General features: G+C 37.2%; 2 long non-coding RNA genes across 2 annotated transcripts; both read left to right on the top strand.

The window, feature by feature from the left end:
* Positions 4,451–4,899, top strand: LOC107627981. The gene is made up of 3 exons (XR_001617594.2): positions 4,451–4,598; positions 4,716–4,804; positions 4,876–4,899. It is a non-coding gene; the product is annotated as an uncharacterized LOC107627981 (long non-coding RNA).
* On the top strand, positions 5,018–8,658 carry LOC110270385. The gene is made up of 2 exons (XR_002359863.1): positions 5,018–5,514; positions 5,594–8,658. It is a non-coding gene; the product is annotated as an uncharacterized LOC110270385 (long non-coding RNA).

The raw sequence follows: 9,638 nt of genomic DNA, 5'->3' as shown, positions 1-9,638 counted from the left end.
ACCTGGACCATTTTCACTGAGAGGACGAATGGTAGCCATTGACAACGGTGATCCACCAACACATAGCTTGCCATATGAGGAACCTTACGTGCGTGAAGAAGAAGACATGGAGAAAGCAGAGATTCAGAAGACAAAGCATCTCCAAAACTCCAACATATTCTCCATTACTGCATAACAAGTATTTATTTCATGCTCTTTTATTCTTCGCAATTCAAATTGATAATTATAATTGATCTCCTGACTAAGATTTACAAGATAACCATAGATTGCTTCAAACCAACAATCTTCGTGGGATCGACCCTTACTCACGTAAGGTATTTGATGTGGGCAGAAATTGGCGAATTAAAAATTGTTAAAATATATACGTTGCAAGTATAGTTCTTAACTCACCAGAAATCTGCCTATCAATTTAAAAAGGTGTCACAGAAAATTGAAATTAAAATACTGGGAATATGAATCCCAGGTCGTCTCCCAACGAGTTGCAGAAAAGTGTGCTATTTTATTAATCAGATATTTTCAAAAAAGGTTTGAGTTGAGTAAACAGGAAATTAAATTGATGAAATTGAATAATGTAAATAAAAGCCTTGACTGGAAGTTGATTAGTTGGAATCTCTATTATTGTTGGAATAATCTCAAGATTAGTTTATAATTAAAGGTTGTCCTATTTAGTTATCCTTTACTAGGTAAGGGAAAGTCAAACAAGTTGGAATGCTACGTCTATTCACAAGTTGCAATCCACTTAATTAAAAGGGATTGGTGTTAGTGACTAGAAGGCAATCCAACCATAAACCCAATTACAATCTTTCTTTCAATTCTTCCAACTCAAGGGTTCCTTTCAATCAACTCCCCATCAAGTTAGGAAACTACTCGCTCATTGTGAATGTAAAATTCATAACATATGAAAAGGAATTAGAGAAAGACATTGTAAATAGAAATCAAAATAATCAATTAAAAATAAAATCAATTCTTGTATTAAATAATCCTAAAAATATTCCACTGATAAAATTAAACAAAGCAAAGAACATGGAAGAGTAAGACCAAGTAAAGAAAACGAACTAGAATGACGAAGTCTTGATGAGGTAATAACTCTTCTCAATATCCCAGTGCCAACAAGTAAAATAAAAATTCTAAGAACTATGAATGTGTGTAGAGAGAAAACCTAGAGGAGGAGTAAAACCTAGATCTCAAACTAAAACTGTGTAGAATGAATGTTCTTCCTGGTTTCTGCATGTTCTCTGGCTCTAGTCTGCTGTTTCGGGCCGAAAACTGGGTCAAAATAGGGCCCGAAATCGCCCCCAGCGAATTCTGCAGATTATGCAGATCGCGCACGTCACGCGATCGCGTCGCTCATGCGGACGCGTCATTCGCGTTTCTGCTTTGCCACGCGGACGCGTCGTCCATGCGGCCGCGTCACTCGTGCTGTTCCATCCGCGCGGTCGCATCATCCATGCGGCCGCGTCGCTGCAAATTGCTCTCTTCCGCGCAGTCGCGTCATCCATGCGACCACGTCACGTCTCGCTGGTCATCTCCTCAATTTCTTGTGTTCCTTCCATTTTTGCAGGCTTCCCTTCCAATCTCCAACTCATTCATGCCCTATAAAGCCTGAAACATTTAACACACAGATCACGACATCGAATGGAATAAGGGAGAAATAAAATACCTAATTAAAAATCTCTAGGAAGCAAGTTTTCAACCATAAAACATCTTTAGGAAGGAAATATAAATGCATGCTTATTTAATGAATAAGTGGGCAAAGATCATGATAAAACCACACAATTGAACACAATATAAACCATAAAATAGTGGTTTATCAGTATTACTTGGACGACCCAGTGCACTTGCTGGTTGTGGTACGAGTTGTGAAAAGTGTGATTCACAATTCATGCACCAGTAATAAACTTGTTAAAAAATGAATGCATGCTCTCGCTCCTTTGTGTGCTTTTCATCCCTGCCCAGAAGTGGTGATCCAGATAGATTGGAACCCATATATGACGGTCTTCATAGAGATCTGCAGAATACACCCAAACATAGACTATAAATACACCCAAAAAAATTCAATTTACACCTCTGCTTCAGATTTTAAACAAACATTACCTGAAAGCCACTTGTTGTCCACAAGACCAAAATTTAGCAGAAAATCATTCCAATTCCTATCAAATGAGTCTTTACTATAAGAGTTCCAAACAACTTGGCTCATTTCTTGTTCAATTTCTGCATGTCCCTTGTACCCGTTTAATTTGCTTGGAATCTTCTTCATGATGTGCCAAATACACCAATGGTGAATTGTTATTGGCATACAAGCCTCTAAAGCCCTTTTCATTGATGCACATTGATCGGTGAGAAATCCTTTCAGAGCATTTCCTCCCATGCAACGAAGCCAACATTGAAATAACTATTTGAATGATTCAATTTCTTCATTTTTCATCAAAGAGCATCCAAGAAGTGTTGACTGACCGTGGTGATTCACTCCGACAAAAGAACCACAAACCAAATTATACCTGAAACAAATTACCATAGTGAAGAATGAAAAATCATTACGTACACCCAACAAATGCTTTGTATACACCAAAAAACACCCAATATACACCTCTGCGGCAGATTCATAAAAATACATTAATTTAGCATCATAAACAGGGACAGTTTATAACCTGTTTGTATTGTAGGTGGTGTCAAATGAAATAGCATCTCTGAAATACTCAACGGCAGCTCTACTTCTTGCATCGGCCCAAAAAGCCAACTTAATCGATTGATTCTCTTCGAGTTCAAGCTCAAAAAAGAAATTTTGATTCTTCTCTTTCATTCTTAACAAATATTTCCCAAATTCCTTTGCATCTTCTTGTTCAAAAACATTCCGCACTTCTCTCGTAATGTAATTCCTCACATCCTTTTCAATAAAATTTAACCTGCGATGACCCCCGACAGCCGCAACAAATGATTGGTAAGTTTTGCTTGGTCTAATACCAGCCTCCTCGTTATTCTCTATTGTACGACGAATGGACATGCTTAGTTCCCTGTGCTGTTTGAGCATCTTTGCTTTACTTGGACAGCAAGGGTGCGAATGATCCAGCACAACCTTTGAAATGATCCAAGCACCAACATCCTTCAATGTGTGTATATAAATTCTTGCAGGACAGTTTAAACCGGCTGTCGGATTTGTCTTCTCGGTCGGAGATATTTTAGATTTCCATTTTTCCTCTCTACTACATGTAATCAATTGATTCTTAATCTCGTTTCCCTTCCTATTTGTGCTCTGAACTCTTGTAGAAAAATCTGTAGCCTTGGCATAGTTCCTGTAAAATTTTTCAGCATCTTCAAGGGTGGTAAAGGTCATTCCAACCTTGAGAACAAACTGGTCATCAACAACAGAGAGAGGCTGCAGAATACACCATGTCAAAAACTAAAAATACACCCAATCATGTTGATCTAATACACCCGAACGACAACAACTCAACTAAAATAACAAAAAAAAGCCATAAACTGTAAATACACCCACACTTCTCCCTAAAATACACCCAAAAATTCTGATCTACACCCGAGCGTCTGCTATAAATTGCAGATAATTATTCAAAACTAATACATTAGATTCAATCCACAGATTTATGTTCACGCGTTAATTTCACAGTCAATGTTCACGAATTATTCAGCTAGACAATGATATACGAATAACTGCAACAAAATTCAGAGTAATCGTAATTAGCTGAATGTAAATCAAACCTCAGGAACTTCGTTAAATTCAAATTCAAAATCCACTTTACCCTGATTCAGCTGACAATCTGAGATTGAATCATCCATTATCTTTAAAACGAGTTCAAACTTTGATTTCAGAAACCAAAAAATAGAAAAAAAAAACGAAGCTGGAGCTACAGAGAGAGGAACTCACGTCAATGGCGAAGAACAAACCAGTGAGAAAGGAGGGGAAAAGAACGATCGAAAAGGCAGGGGAAGGCGCGTGAGAAGAAGAACGAAGAAATTTGGAAAGAAGGAGAACGAAGAAGGAAACAAATCTTTTAAAATTGGTAGTTATATATTCGCGGGATCTGTTATATAGCGCGTGTAAGCTACGTAACACTAGGAGCGCGTTTTGGGCGTTAGTGGTTAATTGACTTGTAAGACTTATAAGCCCTAATCGCTTGTATGTAAAGAATTTCTGATTAATTGATTGTGTTATCTTTTGTTTTCTCTCGTTCATTTATCTGGAGAAAGTATTTTGTATTAGTAACTAATTTATTATCTCTTTTTGCACCATAAATTATATCTAAGAATTAATATTTAATTATTATTAATATATTTTTAAAAAAATACATTTAACTTTTAATTTTATATTTTTATTTAATTATGACCGAGTCAACCGAGTAAATTAGTAACCCACTGGTTGAACCAGTGATCCGAGAACCCAGTCGTATGACCTGGTCAATTACCGGTTTCTGATAACTATGTTTTCTTGTACTTCTTCATACTGCACCTGCCTGAAGCCTTAAGGCATACCTGAATCTCTCTGACCTTCTTGTCGCCGTCAAGATCTCACGCCATCTCGCTGAGCTCTGTTGATATCTCTATTACAGCGTTGCTTGCCGTCATCTGCCACTTCCTCCATCCAGGTCAGAAAACCCTTGATAGTAATAAAAAAACAATGCACTAGTCTCTGCCTCCATGAGAAATGTAATTGTTTGTTATGTTGGTCCTTATGACCAAATATTTTAATTTTGAAATACTAGATTGAGAATGAGTTCGTTGAGCAGTGCGGTGCGAGATCTTCAACGCGAATTAGAGAACAAAACCAATGATCTCTCCAAGCTTCAAAAGGGTATTCATTCGTTATTCCTTTGAATCCCCGTCTCTTTGGTTTTTGATATATTAATATTCTTCCAATTTCAGATATTGCAAAGAATCACCAAGTTAGAAAGAAGTACACTGTCCAACTTGGAGAGAACGAATTGGTTATGATTAAATTAAATTTTTTAAATTAATACTCTATACCCTACTTTTATTAAATTTATGCTACTCTAATTAACCAAAAAATTCCCAAATGGAAGCCCACTGGTCCTAATCCTAATTCCACTCACCCTCACCCTCACCCTCACCCTCACCCACACTAACACACACGCCGCAGCCCACAAACGCAACACACACAAAACACACGCACACCACAGTGAGAGGGAAACGGAAGAAAGGGAGGAGAAGAGGAGAAGGAGGGAGACGATGCCAGCGGGGCTGGGTGCCGCCATCGCTGCCGCTGTCGCTAGAGGGAGAGGGGATGCCCGGAAGAGGAGCAGGCGCGTAGAGGAGAGCGAGCCAGAGGATAGGGAGAAGATGCCTCTGTCGCCGCCATGGGGAGCCGCAAGCCTTGTCGCCGTTGTCGTCGTGGGTCACCGCCATCGCGCCATGCTATCGCTAGCTCTGTCGCGTCTTGTCGCCGTCTAGAATGACGAGCAGAGAGCGAGAGAGAGCTCGCGGTGGAGAGAGAGGAGACGCCGCTTCGGAGAACGGTGCTGTTGTCACCGAGATCCACTGCTGGTAACGGTGTTCTTGCTTCTAGTTTCCGTTCTTTTTAAATTCTTGGAACATTGTTGTTGTCACTTCATGGTTGTTGCAGCCACCGTCGTCGAGTTGCATGCAGATGTCAGAGCCGTTCCTTAGCAACGCCACTGCTGCCAAACCGCCGAAGCTTTGTCACCGTTCTTCTTGCTGGAAAAGTACCGGCAGCATCACTGCCTTGTTCCCCTTGGTAAAAATGATTATTTGGCTCTGTTTTCGTTTACTGTAATACTCTATTACTAATTATGTTCTAATTCTACTTAATATCAATCTCGCGTTAAATCCAAATTATGTCAGATATGAGTTGTTGCTGCTGTATTTATTGTGGTCACTTGGAAATCATCAAGGCTAGTGCTTCGTTCTTTTGTTGCAGTTAGTTAAACCTGTTCCAAAACTATCACTGCTAGCGTTCTGATTAATGGTTATTAAGATTTTAGATTCTGATGTCTAAGGGTCAAAGTGCAAACGGTGAATGTTATTGCTACCCCGGATTGATAAGAAAGGGATTTATTGCATTTTAATTGCGGCTAATTGAGGTAGGGGATTTAAATTTAAAAAAAATGTTTTAAACTTTGAATACCCGACAAATTTAGTAGATTAATGCAAAAGAATGAATATCAGGGATGTAAATGATTTTCTGCTGTAATTGAATATGTTGTGTTTGTTAGTGATTGGTTAATTTCTGAATTTTGGTGGGACTGGTTGATTTTATTGTGTTTGAATTTTTTGAAGAATTATTTAGCAGCATTGGAAGCAATTTTTTAATTTTTCAGTAAAAAATTAGTTGAAAAAAAGATTGAAATGTGATTTTAAAGTTTGAAAATGAATGGCCGATGATAGCTTGGAATATGTAAATGTTATTGTTGGCTATTGAAGCCGGTTGAGGTTGAATTGAGGAAACCCACGAAGGGTGGTAAACTCCAGCTTTTAGGGGATGTTCTGCTGGAATTTTTGTAAAAATTGAAGAGTTTTAGAAGTTTTGGTTATGGTTTCAGAAATGAGTTTGGTTTGATTAACTTTATCAAAAGAGATATGTCTTGAATACATTTAAAGATTTTAAAGAAAATTAGATTCTTATGATTTCGTTAATTCATGATTTTTAACTCATTTGATTTTTGATAAGAACAAAAAGAGATTTGATTAACTAGCTAAAGATTTAAAAAAAAAGTGAATTAATTATAAATTCAAGTGTTTGGGAATAGGAGAGTGAGATTGAGATTTTAATGGATTTAAGCATAAGAGTTGAGAGAGAGTTATTTTAAGGAATATGATGATAAATTGTGTGATGTTTGATTTGGAGGAAAGTCATGAGACAGTTAAGACAAAATATTGGGGTTTTAATGAGTCGTTGCGTGTTAGGAAGAATGGATATGGTTTAGGCTTTGAAAATGGATGAGGTTTGAGGGTATTGATCTCAAAGGAAAAGGGTTTGAGAAGTGTTATTGTGAATGTTGCTTGAAATTGATGATTAGGAAAGTTTGGCTTGTCAATCTATAAAGTGATTAATTAGAAAAATCTGATTCGATAAGATTGAATGGATTATGTCGTGTTTGAGTTAGATTATTGTTGGCTATAAATGATTATGTTCTAATTGAGTCAGTATACAACCTTGACCTCGAGTCTAAAGTGTCGTATTAGACATCTCATACTCGCAAGCTGTATGCACGGCCTACGTCCAATCTGGTGCATGTTTAAGTGTGCGGAGTAGAGTTCTGGCGTTGAGTTATTGATGAGTATGATGAGAATTTTGATTTAAGTTGAGACATGTGCGAGATATTATGATTGATGTTGATTATGTTATTGATGAATTGATTAGTAATGATTAAGAATGTGGTGTTGGTTCCGGCTGATTATATTTACGTGGGATGATGATTGTGGTTGATGAGAATTATGATGTGACTAGTGGCAATTATGATTATGTTAAATGATAAATTTTATGATGAGATAGATGATGATTGAGTATGGCTGAATTGGCAAGGTCTGGCTGTTATCCCTCTTGCATAATGAATTAAATTTGATTGAGAGATACCTACCTAGATAGATGTAGTAGTATTGTTCCACTTGCTCCGGGTTGTCGTTTGAGATTCTGGGGTAGATGAAAGGATGGTCGCTTTGTCCTGCTTGCTCCTAGTTTGTATTTGATCTTCTGGGGTAGATGAAAGGATGATGATTTTATCCCGCTTGCTCCCAGATGTTGACCCTCCATCACAAGATGTGACCGGACACTTAGACCTTTTCGGATATTATTCTTCCAAGAGATGTGAATCCCACTTGAGAGATACGCTCAAGTAGGGACTGTCCAGGGTTAGTTACCGGACATTCGGATTTGGCTGTATAACTGACAGATGAACTCATTAGCCATAGGGCAGACATGCATCATTTGCATTTGTGTGTATTGTTTGGGTGTGAATCTTGTATTTGGTTTGCTTAATTGAATAATTGCATCTATCTGCTATTTGATCTAATTGCTCTATCTGTACTCTCTTTATGTATTCTTTGTATTGTTTTGTCTGTGTTTGAAAACTGAGAGATCCCTCATGTTGGCGGTGGTAACGCTGAGGGTTGTTCCTAATGTGGTGATGGAAGTTAAGGCAGATTGGACATGGTATTGCTCTGATACTCTAGATTATGTACTAGATGGATACAGGGGCGGAGCTAGAAATTTTTTTGGGAGGGGCAAACATAAAAAAAAATAAGTTAAGAAGAGAGAAAAATTAATAATTAAAAGAGAGTTAAACTAAAAAATTGGAAGTTTGGGAGAGGCCATTGCCCCTTTTTCCATGAACGTGGCTCTGCCACTGGATGGATAGGAATGAACGATGTAAACGATTTACTTTTTAAACGATTTACTTTACGGATTTGTAAACTAAAGAAGATTTTTTAAGACCTTTTCGAAGTAAGATTTCTTATAAAGTTTTTCCAAAGTGTTTTTTAAAAAGAAAATGTTTTTGTAATGGGATTCTTTCTATTTGCAAGTATTTCTTTGCTTTGATGGTATTCTCTTCCCTAACGAAAACTTGCGAGGACAATCTTATCACCCTTACAGATTTTCTTTTTCATTGAGAGGTTCATGAGGCTTTGGTGCGAAGCTGCGACTAAACTACAGAGTTATATGTATTTGTATTTTCTATTTTTGTTTTAGTTGAGATTTTTTTTCCCTCGTCATTTGTCATTTTGGTTTACAGAGGGGTATGACTTGTATTTAAGAATTTTTGAATAAGTCTGTATATAATGCTATGTGAATATACTTATGTGATTAAGTGGTTTAAAGTAAAAGCTTTTTGCTTTTATAATTAAAAATTCGGTTGTATTTCGCAAAGGTTCAATTTTAAATAAATATAATATTAAATAAAAAAGATTAGAGGTAGGTAACATCTGGATTTTTAGTGCGATCATAAGGTGCTAAAAATTAGGGTGTTTCACTCTTCATTTATGTATAGGTTGTACAACCCCTCATCTACTTTGGCTACGTGCATCCTTTGATGAATGAAGAGTGTTCGTTGTTAGAATCTCCTTTAGAGTCATCAGAGTTAGCTTCCTCCTCTTTTGAGCTCTCTTCCTTGTCATCTTCATATGATCTTGGGTTCTCCTTCACTTGACCAATCTTGGATCCCTTTCAAGCCCCTATTTCCTTTTCTGATCCTTAATCCACCATCCATAGCTCCTCTTTTGAGACTCTAGAAATTTCAGTTGAAAATTCTTCTCCTCGCTTTCTTACTTTTTTCTTGCTTCGGTAAAGGAGGTCCAATTCCTACTGTGATTTTCTTCGTTTAGTTTGTTCACTTGGAGCTTTTATGGAGCTCCTGGAAAAAGGAAAACAGTAACTTGTGTAAAGAGAAAATTTGCTTGTACGGACATAGACATTAAAGAATGTTCGCTCCATATTTGGTAAATTATAAAGCATATAAATTTTTGTCACAGTATTTTCTTTGGACATTATAATTGAGAAAGACTAAGCCTAACCCACACCAACAAAACAATAGAGCCTTACACGAGATAAATAGGACTACTAGGAAATACATTCTCACAGTTTGGTATTATAAAAAAGATTAGATAAAGCCCAAGTATTATAAAAAACGTAAATGAATTACCTACGGTCCAGA

This window comes from Arachis ipaensis, chromosome B01 (genome assembly GCF_000816755.2).
Source record: "Arachis ipaensis cultivar K30076 chromosome B01, Araip1.1, whole genome shotgun sequence".
NCBI lineage: Eukaryota > Viridiplantae > Streptophyta > Magnoliopsida > Fabales > Fabaceae > Arachis > Arachis ipaensis.
This window is presented reverse-complemented; position numbering and strand designations above follow the sequence as displayed.